General features: G+C 42.6%; 1 protein-coding gene across 1 annotated transcript in view; it reads right to left on the bottom strand.

The window, feature by feature from the left end:
- The window catches only part of vwa8 (von Willebrand factor A domain containing 8), a 24,405-nt gene that overhangs the window by 12,125 nt on the left and 3,071 nt on the right, over positions 1–9,209 (bottom strand). The gene's annotated exons all lie outside the window — the stretch shown is intronic.

Genomic DNA, 9,209 nt, shown 5'->3' with positions numbered 1-9,209 from the left:
AAAAAAAAGAGGGAGAGAGAGTCTCTTTTGGCTGAAAGATATTCCTATTAGATCTGGCAGACACACCTTGGACACACACACACACACACACACACACACCGGCTGACCACCTGACACCTGCCCCTGTCAAGTCCTAATTGAGTTGCACATTGAACCTTGAGAGGAGCCTTATGAGCCGAGCTGCTGACAGACCTGAAGACAGAGTGGCGGAGCACCTGACACACAGACACGCTGATACGCAGACGTCCGGGCAGCCGGTCAGACCGCCGGGACAAGTGATGAAAAACAAACTGCTGTAAAGAGCGGATTACAAGACTGTTTTTCAGCACGCCGTCCAAGTTCACCCAGAACTGATGGTGCGGTCCAAACATGGCTCATGTCTGTGAAAGCTCCAACAATCTAAACCAGACAACATCTTTTCTCTGTGTTTTATGTGTAAAAATGCTGCAGTTTTTGCAGAATTGTCTGAATATATTTCAGCTGATGTGTTGTATGGAGACTGTAGTTGCATCCCCTCTGAGAATTACCGCCTGTTATTACGGTTATGTTTTCTTGTTTGCACTTTTTCTGTCACTATTTCCCTTTTGATTTTGGCACTCACTTTTGTTTCTCATTCAGATACTTCACACCCTGCTTTCGTGTGTGTGTTTCCCACATGTGCAATGACCAGCAGCGCCCTGATCCAGCCTGTTTGGATTTCATCAAATACTGCTGCTTTTGCAGTGTATTTGACACCAAAAGCCATCCTTCGCGTCCGCATGATATGCCGCTGGAGCAGCATCAGGTGAAAACACCTGCAGCAGCAGCATAATACACGGATAGTTGGTGTCAGTTGAGATTGCTGCTGGATGGGACCTGTCGCGTACGCATGATTTGCCGCTGGATGGCATCAGGTTGAAATGCTGCCAGTAACACCAAAATATTAGGAGCATGAATTCTCCTATAAGGCGACAAAGCTCAGATTTTCAGATTTTCGTGCAGGAGTCCGGTGTTCATTTATTGTCTGAACACGATGGATTTTTTTCTTCACCTTCCCATGTGGCTCTTTCCCTTAATCCTAACCTGCCGTGCCAGCATGTGTTTTTGTTGACGTCTCGGCGTTGGTTGCCATGTGTTTTTGTTGACGTCTCGGCGTTGGTTGCCATGTGCTTTTGTTGCATAAACGTAACCACGAGCAGCGTCATCCCACCATGTGCTCGTGTTGATCACGGTAGCAGCATCCTGGAACCTGAAGCAGAAGGAAACGTAGAGCGTAGTATGTGGATGTCCACGGACAACACGATGATATCTGGGGCGGCTGTGGCTCAGAGGTAGAGCGGGTCATCATGTAATCAGAAGGTCAGCGGTTTGATCCCCAGCTTCTCCAGTCAACATGTCAAAGTACCCTTGGGCAAAATACTGAACCCCAAATTGCTCCCGATGCTGCACCATCGGTGTGTGAGTGTGTGTAAATGGTTACTGAGCAGCAGGTGGCGCCCTGTACAGTAGCCTTGGCCAGCAGTGTGTGAATATGTGCATGAACGGGTGAATGCGACACGTGGTGTGAAAGTGCCTTGAGCGGTTGGAAGACTAGAAAAGGCCTATACAAGTGCAGTCCATTTAGCATTTTTTATCTGGCAACTTGGGCCGAAACTGTGTTCAGTCTGTGTGATTCCTTTTGTCGCTGTCAGACCATCTTTTCTGTGATGGTGAACTTTCCAGCCGTACGTCTTTGTGTTTTCCTTGTGTTTATCAGACCATTCTTGAGTTTCTTAGACTCAGACCTTTGTGTCAGGTTTTTTTGGGGACCCCTGGACTTTTGTCTGCTTACCTCTGTAAAGCACCATGCCTTTAGGTACAGACTTTTTAGTCAAACCATCCTTGTATCCAGCCTTGTCTTGTTGTTTCTGTTGTTTTCTGATACCACCCTCTTGTGGTGGTGGACTGGGGGGAGTTGTGAGCCCCTGTGACCCTTGGAGCTGTGTTGTCAGGGGCAACAGCTCCTGTTATTGTCTCCCAAAGCACTTTGGTCCAAGGTGAGGGGCCAGGCTTAGAGCGTTTCAAAGACCTCTATGTATGTGCGTCTTCCATATCAGAGAAACCTTGGCCCCTTCCTGGAACAAGGCCTGTGAGAAGGTCTCGCTGCCAACTGGGTGGTACCTTGTTGTACCGATCCCTGGCTCCAAAAACTGGATCTTCTTGACACATGTAATATCCACTCTAGTGGGGAAGGAGGCAAATCTAGTAAAGCAGGTACCAATAAGATATAATTGGGCTCTTTTCTGAGGTCTCTGTGCTCACAGCAGTCTGTGGTGTCTAAAGAGTCTTTATGTGGGATTCTCAAAGACTCCACCTGGGATCTGCACAGATGTGCTGGTCCATCTTAACCGGGTTGTTTTTTTGGACTTTTGTACTCTTGTGTTCATGAAATGTCCACAAATATTTGAGCATTAAGAAGTTCATAGTCAATGTTCATTAAGTATGCTCTTATTTTGGTGAACAGTGAAGTAAACGCATCAGTTTGCGTGTTATGAACGTGAACATGAGCGTCTTTCACGCTCGCAACAGTAAATGATACTCGTTTCAGGGCAACCAAGGATTCACGTCACCCAGCTTGACAGATCGACTGGCACTTCAGACAATGCAGCTGCTGATACGGCTGAAGCCAGTTCAAGGCCATTTAGGAACAGATCAGTAAATTACAGATTACAACAGGAAAAAATGTCACATTAATATGCAGATATTTCTCAAAACATTCGACATTGTTTTGGGAAATATCTGCAAGTGAATGAAAATGACAGGATTTTGTTGTATTTAAAAAAATAGAACCCATGGACATGAGCTAGTTCACTTTTTGGGAGTGTGAGTTCAGAATTCGAGTTGTGACCTATGAATGTGTTAATTTTAATCTGTATAAAGTGAAATTTAATGGAGCTCTTGTAGAGTGTAAACACGCACAGCGCTGGTTGTACCGATCCACAAACCTCAGGCCAAAGATCAACGATTTACTTTGTGGTTGTATTTTCCTTTCTCGAGCCGTCTGTCTTTGACTCTTGGGGGCAACTTGAGTTTTCAGCTGATCACCACCTGGTGTTGAGTTACGTCAGGTGGCAGGGGAATTTTTCAGACAGACCAAATAAACCCAAATGTGCAGAAAAAGTGAACTGTAAGCACCAGACTGAGGCCTTTTGACAGAAAGGGCCTGAGGGAGAATTGAATCTGAGTCGTTCATGTTTGAGGACTCCATCACAGAGGCTTCTGCACAGAGTTGTGACCTAGTCATCAGTTCCTGTCATGACGGCAACACCGACATTGGAGTTGAAAATAGTCAAGCTGAAGTTATGGGCCTTTTGGTCTTGGTAAGCCCAAGAAACTCTGGACTCACGAATTCAGTTTCTGCTGTTTTTGTGGACACAACACTCTTTTGGTAAGCCATGGATTGCTTGGTTTTGGTTCTTTGGCTAATCAACCATGTCCTGCTTCCCCTGCTGGACCTAAACTTGACACACTTTGTCTGCATAGAGGAGTCAGAGGAACCTTTGGTCGTCTTTGTGGTGAAGATCATCGAAACATTGAGAAAGTGAACTGACTCTGCATGTGATTCATTCATGAACAGTTGTAGAAACAGGGAGTGAAGAGTGTCTGATTTGGTCTTTTTTTGCCGATGATGCTCCTCTGTTGACCTCACTGGACCATCACCTTAGCAGAGAGGGAGCTGTGCCTGAAGAGGGATCTTTGTATTTACCAGCTGATAAATGCAGCAACTCTCATTATAATCATGAGCTGTGGTGACCAAAGAATGAGATCACAAATATCAGTGGACAAAAAGACTTTCCTTTGCAGAGTTCACCCTTGGGGAAAGGAACAGGGACATCTGGAGCTTGGAGTCGAAACGAACCAGATGAGTGTGTTCCGGCATTTAGATACGGGTTAACTCCTCGAGGTCTCGCTTCGGAGGTATTCAGGACTGTCCAAGTGGGAGGAAACGAGAGGACAGAGCCAGAAGGCGGCCGGAGGGATTACATTTCCCACCTGGCCTGGGAGAGCAAACGAGACACAGATGCATGGAAAACAAATGTCTGTCTAGAGCGCAGATTATCAGTCTAAAAAGCTTTCGACAATGGTCAGCAATAATGTGATCCAAAACGTTTTAGTGTTTGAATATTTACCAAGCAGCAGGCTCCAGGGCTGAAAAATTAAGTCAACGCAGAAGTGCAAAACTGCAGTTCCTCGAATGGCTCTTTGGATGGTCCGAGTAGGAAAGTCATTCTTCCAGTTTTGGTGTGTTCATGAGCTTTAAGTTGTAATGTGGAAACAACATGGACACTACAAAAGGTGTTGTATTTTATTACTCAGAGCATTTAGTATGTTTTAACAGTCGAAACTTTATATTATAAAGAAACTTTGTCCTAAGCTTATTGCTGCACCAGCACATCTCCTAAAACCGCAGAAATATTGCTTTACCTAATTAATGCCAATAAAAAACTTTTATAACTAATCTAGGTCAGTCTATGTGGACTATTACTTGTGAAATGGCATGCAATATCTGAATTAATATAATGTTTATTACCCTCGATCAACATTGGCTCCCATGTTTCTGCATGTATGAAGTCGACTGAATAAAGGGTCATTTCATGAAAGTTTTAGTCACCTTAAAAAAAAATCCTGATTAGCGTTGGGTTGGCCCTCTGAGGAGTCAGACATTCAGTTTTTTCCGGTAAGTAAATTTTGTTTAAAATGGTTTAAGCCTGACTTTTGAGTTTTTTTGCGTGCAAAAATGAGTATTTGCATTATTACAGTTAACCATAGCTGTAAAGGCACCTCACTATCCAAAAAAACAAGATAGCGAAGACTAAAATGCCAAACTCGAGGCTAAAAAACATGAGACCACAAACCAGTAGGTGACGTCAGGGAGTCTGCGTCCATTATTTTATGTACTCTATGATTTTTACTAATAAGTGTTGCAGTTTAGAGGGAGTCTTTGCTGTCATGGTATACACACACACACACACACACACACACACACACACACACACACACACACACACACAGACACACACACTCACACACTCACACACTCACTCACTCTGTGTTTCTCTCTGTCATTGCCAGGTAGTTAAAGTTTCAGCGGATTAACACGTACAGCCTCACTGGAAAAGTCATTTCATCAGCAGGGACCATGCGCTTCGTTATTGAATAACTCAGGTAAGCCCACCCCGGCTCAAGTGCAACATTTGTAACGATGAAAGCCAATCCAGATGGCTAACTCAGATCCAGATAGCTGGACGTGTGCGTGTGCATGCATGTAATAGCAACCTAATGAAAAGTGAGACACGAGGACGGGAAACCTTTCCACTCGGTGCTGGCATGGTCATTTTTCTCACCACTTAGCAGCTTACTTGCCGCCACAGAGTCCCATTTAAAGTCTCTGCATGTCTGCCTCCACAAATCCTCCACTCAGGGCATACTGATACAAATTACTGGAAAAATGAAATAAAATTAACAGTGAAACACAGTGTGATATGACAAAACTGTCGATGTCTCTAAAGCCTGCCCGTCCTCCACCGCTGCACTCTGCGAAACGACACATCAGAGACAGTGGATCCTCCATTACTAATACTTCCCACTCAGATGCTCGCTGATTCTTACAGTCCTGTGATGAGTCTTACATCATGCAGAGGATGTGGTTTTGGCAGAACGTCGCTGTGGTCAGCTCTCAGCAGATATGATAATGCTGTTGTCCTTGACTACTGGTAAACAATCTTTTGTTTGTGAGCTTGTGACTGTAGAGTTGTTAGTTACGCTGCACAAACATGTGATATGGTGTTTTTTTTACCTTTGGTGATTCAGTATGATCCCAAAATCTAATCTCTCTCCTACATGAAGGCCTATGTAGGAGATAATGTGGTTGTGGTCGTTATAAAAACAAGCAAAAAAACAAACCTTAAAAAACAAACCTTAATTTAAAAGACAGCTCCTCAGTTTCTGACACTGAAAATATGTCTAATTTAACCCTTTGAAACCTGAGCATGAAGAAAGTAATGAGCAACAATAGAAGAAATGACCTGAAGATTTACAAGAAATTTGTAAAAAAAAAAAAAAAAAAAAAAAAGTACAAGAAAATTACCTGAAAATTACTTCAGAAAAGAGAAGGAAAATAACGTTTTTAAAAAACAAGGCAAACAAGAGCAAAAAACTAACCCTAACCCCCGAAACCCAACTCCCGCTTCATAATAATTCTGTATCCTAATATTAAATATGTAATTCTAACAATTATAAATTTAATTTCTCCATAGCTTTTTTCTTTTTCCCCTGGACATTTTTCCTTTAAAAAAATAACTAAATCTGCTTATTTCTTGCAAATTGTATAACAATTCTTATCAAGTTGCATATTGCCTTTTTTGTTTCTGAGAGAAATTGCACTAATTTGCTCAGAGGTTCAAAGGTTTGAATACTTGTGAAAGAAGAAAAGTGATGTCACTCCAGGTTTCAAAGGGTGAAAAAAAGCTTTGGGTAGTTTTTCTGCCCTGTTTTCCACACGTATGTGGATATGCGTGTGTCTTCCACACATGTTGATTTATGGGGCAGGCAGGGAGACTTCCCCTCTGACGGGGCCAAGTGTTTTTGAGCAGCGAGGACACGCCTGGAGTCATGGGGGAAGCAACAGAGCTATAATAGATTCTTTGACCTCCTCTGCACTGCTGAGGTTGTACTCTGCCTCTTTTTACTGTTGAACCAAAATCTAATCAAGTCAATCAACAAACATAAAACTAACAACTACAAACTGAATCAGGCTTGACTTTGAAGGCTTTTTTATACAATATCAGAAAGCATCTTCCCAGTCAACTTATTGTAGCATTCGGACTATAAGGAATTACAATAATCCAGCCTCTGAGTAACAAATGTGTGGACCAAATTTTTCTGCATATTTTTGAGACAGATATGCCTAATTTCTGCAATGTTACAGAGGTGAAAGAATGCAGTCCTTGAAGTTTGTGTTTTATTGGATTTAAAGGACAAATCTTCAGATTTGTCCTTTAAAAAACAGATCAAATATTACCCCCAGGTTCCTTACGGTGACGCTGGAGGCCAAGGCGATGCCATGTTTTGGGCCAGGAACAATAACTTATCTTATCTGAATTTAACATCAGGAAAATGTGGCTCATCCAGGTCTTTATGTCCATAAGGCATGCTTGTAGTTACATAACTGATCAGTTTCTCCTGGATTGATTGTTAGATATAATTTCCATCTGCATAACAGTGAAAGTTTACGGAGTGATTTCTAATATTGTTGCATAAGGGAAGGATATATAAAGTGAATAGAAGTGGTCCGAGTACAGAGCCTTGTGGAACTCCGCAACCAACTTTAGCACGGATGGAGGATTCATCATGAAAATGAACAAAGTGAGATCGGTCTGATAAATACCTTTTAAACCAGCTGAGTGCCACTGAGATGTGTGTGTGTGTGTGTGTGTGTGTGTGTGTGTGTGTGTGTGTGTGTGTGTGTGTTAAATACTGACATGTTTTGTATTTAGTAGTAAAATAGTTTTCCATTCTTTCACAGTGTTTGGCATGTTTTGAAACATGTTTTTGTCATCAGCACTGAGACTTTTTTCTCTCCATATGTTCCTTTGTGCTTGTTGAAGGCGGCAGAGTTTGTTTTGGGTCAAACTTTGTGTGCATTTCACTCCTCAAAGGTGCAGCAGCTGAGAGCAGGCCAGGCCAGCTCACAGTCACATGACGATATGTTGCATACTTGCTGACTGTGCGTACACATCTGGCCCGAGGCCCGTTGTCACGGCTACAGGCTGTGACTGACAGCAGAAACTCTTTCTTTTGTTTTTCACTTGTGTTTGTAAGTTGCTCCGCTCCTTGTGTGGTGATGTGAGTGTGTTATTGGTGTGTTTTGGAGTCCGTGTGTGTATGCAACAGACGCTGTGCTGATTTGTTTAGCAGATTTCTCCCGTTTCCCTCTCCTCCCTCTCTGTCCCTCATTCTTTCCTTCCTGCTTCTTTCTCTAACACCAACACGTCAAACCAAGCTGGTCTGGCAAGACCTTTAACCACCCCCATCTCTCTCTCTCTGTCATTCCAGTGTATTTCAGAGACGATATGTGATAATGCTGTTTGTCAGCGGCGTCATTAGGCCTGGGCGTCTGAATGTTTTATAAATAGCCCCGGATCTAAAAATGTTTATATGCAGTTTTAAAAATAAGACTGAGCCTAAGTTACTGCTCAGAGGGGGGTGCTGTTTGTTTTGTGAGTCTCCCTGAGTGACTCTGGAAAATGCATGAAGTCTTCATCTCATATGATGTGTTCAAGGACCATCAGAAATTTGATAATCCAATGATAATTTCGATAAGTTAAACTTTCACAGTTTTTGGCTGTGATGATTGGTGAAATTTTAATTTCTAATTTGTTGAGCTTGTGAGTTTGGAAGGCATATTTTCTTTAAAAATCATCAAAAAACAACAACCCCAAAACAAAACAAACAAAAAATAATAACTGAAAATGCTTAAAGAAAAAAAAAAGCAATCTGTCAAACTACTTACAGAAAAAAACTTCAAAAATGTATTTAAAAAAAAAAAATCGCCCAAAAATTTTTAAAAGAAAAAAATCATCATAATGTTTAAAGGGTTAAAAAAAAAAAGGGTCAGAGTGCATAAAAAGCATCATATAGAGGAGAATCTCCACAGACTCCCATATTGAGGTCCAGGCTCAGTCCCCAATGTCCTCAAATCCTGCTGCTCGTCCAGACCAGTGGAAACGAATCCTCCCTCTGCGTCCTGATGAGTGAAAACGAGAGGAGCGATGCCACCAGCAAACTGCCTCCCTCAGTCTGTGTGCCGTCTTTGTGTGTTTTTAATTGTATTCGTACTTCATCTGCTTTTCTTTTCTTTCTCCCAAAGGGTGGAGCTGATCCCCAAAAACCACCCCGAGGAGAGGAGCAGTAATGACCTTAATGATGACGAATGATGCACGCAGACTCTGACAGGTGGATTTGTTCTCCTTTTAGTCCGTTTATCTGAACCTTTTTATCCTGATGTGTCCCTGAAAAAGAAAACAACATACAGTTTACCCCGCACCCCATACCCCTCTCAACGGCAACACAGCAGCAGCAGAGGCTTTTGTGTGTGTGTGTGTGTGTGTGTGTGTGTGTGTGTGTGTGTGTGTGTGTGTGTGTGTGTGTGTGTGTGTGTGTGTGTGTGCCTGACCTTTACTCCACTGACG

This window comes from Plectropomus leopardus, chromosome 10 (genome assembly GCF_008729295.1).
Source record: "Plectropomus leopardus isolate mb chromosome 10, YSFRI_Pleo_2.0, whole genome shotgun sequence".
Lineage (NCBI taxonomy): Eukaryota > Metazoa > Chordata > Actinopteri > Perciformes > Serranidae > Plectropomus > Plectropomus leopardus.
Note: the sequence above shows the minus strand (reverse complement) of the source record. Positions and strands in the feature narration are given on the sequence as shown.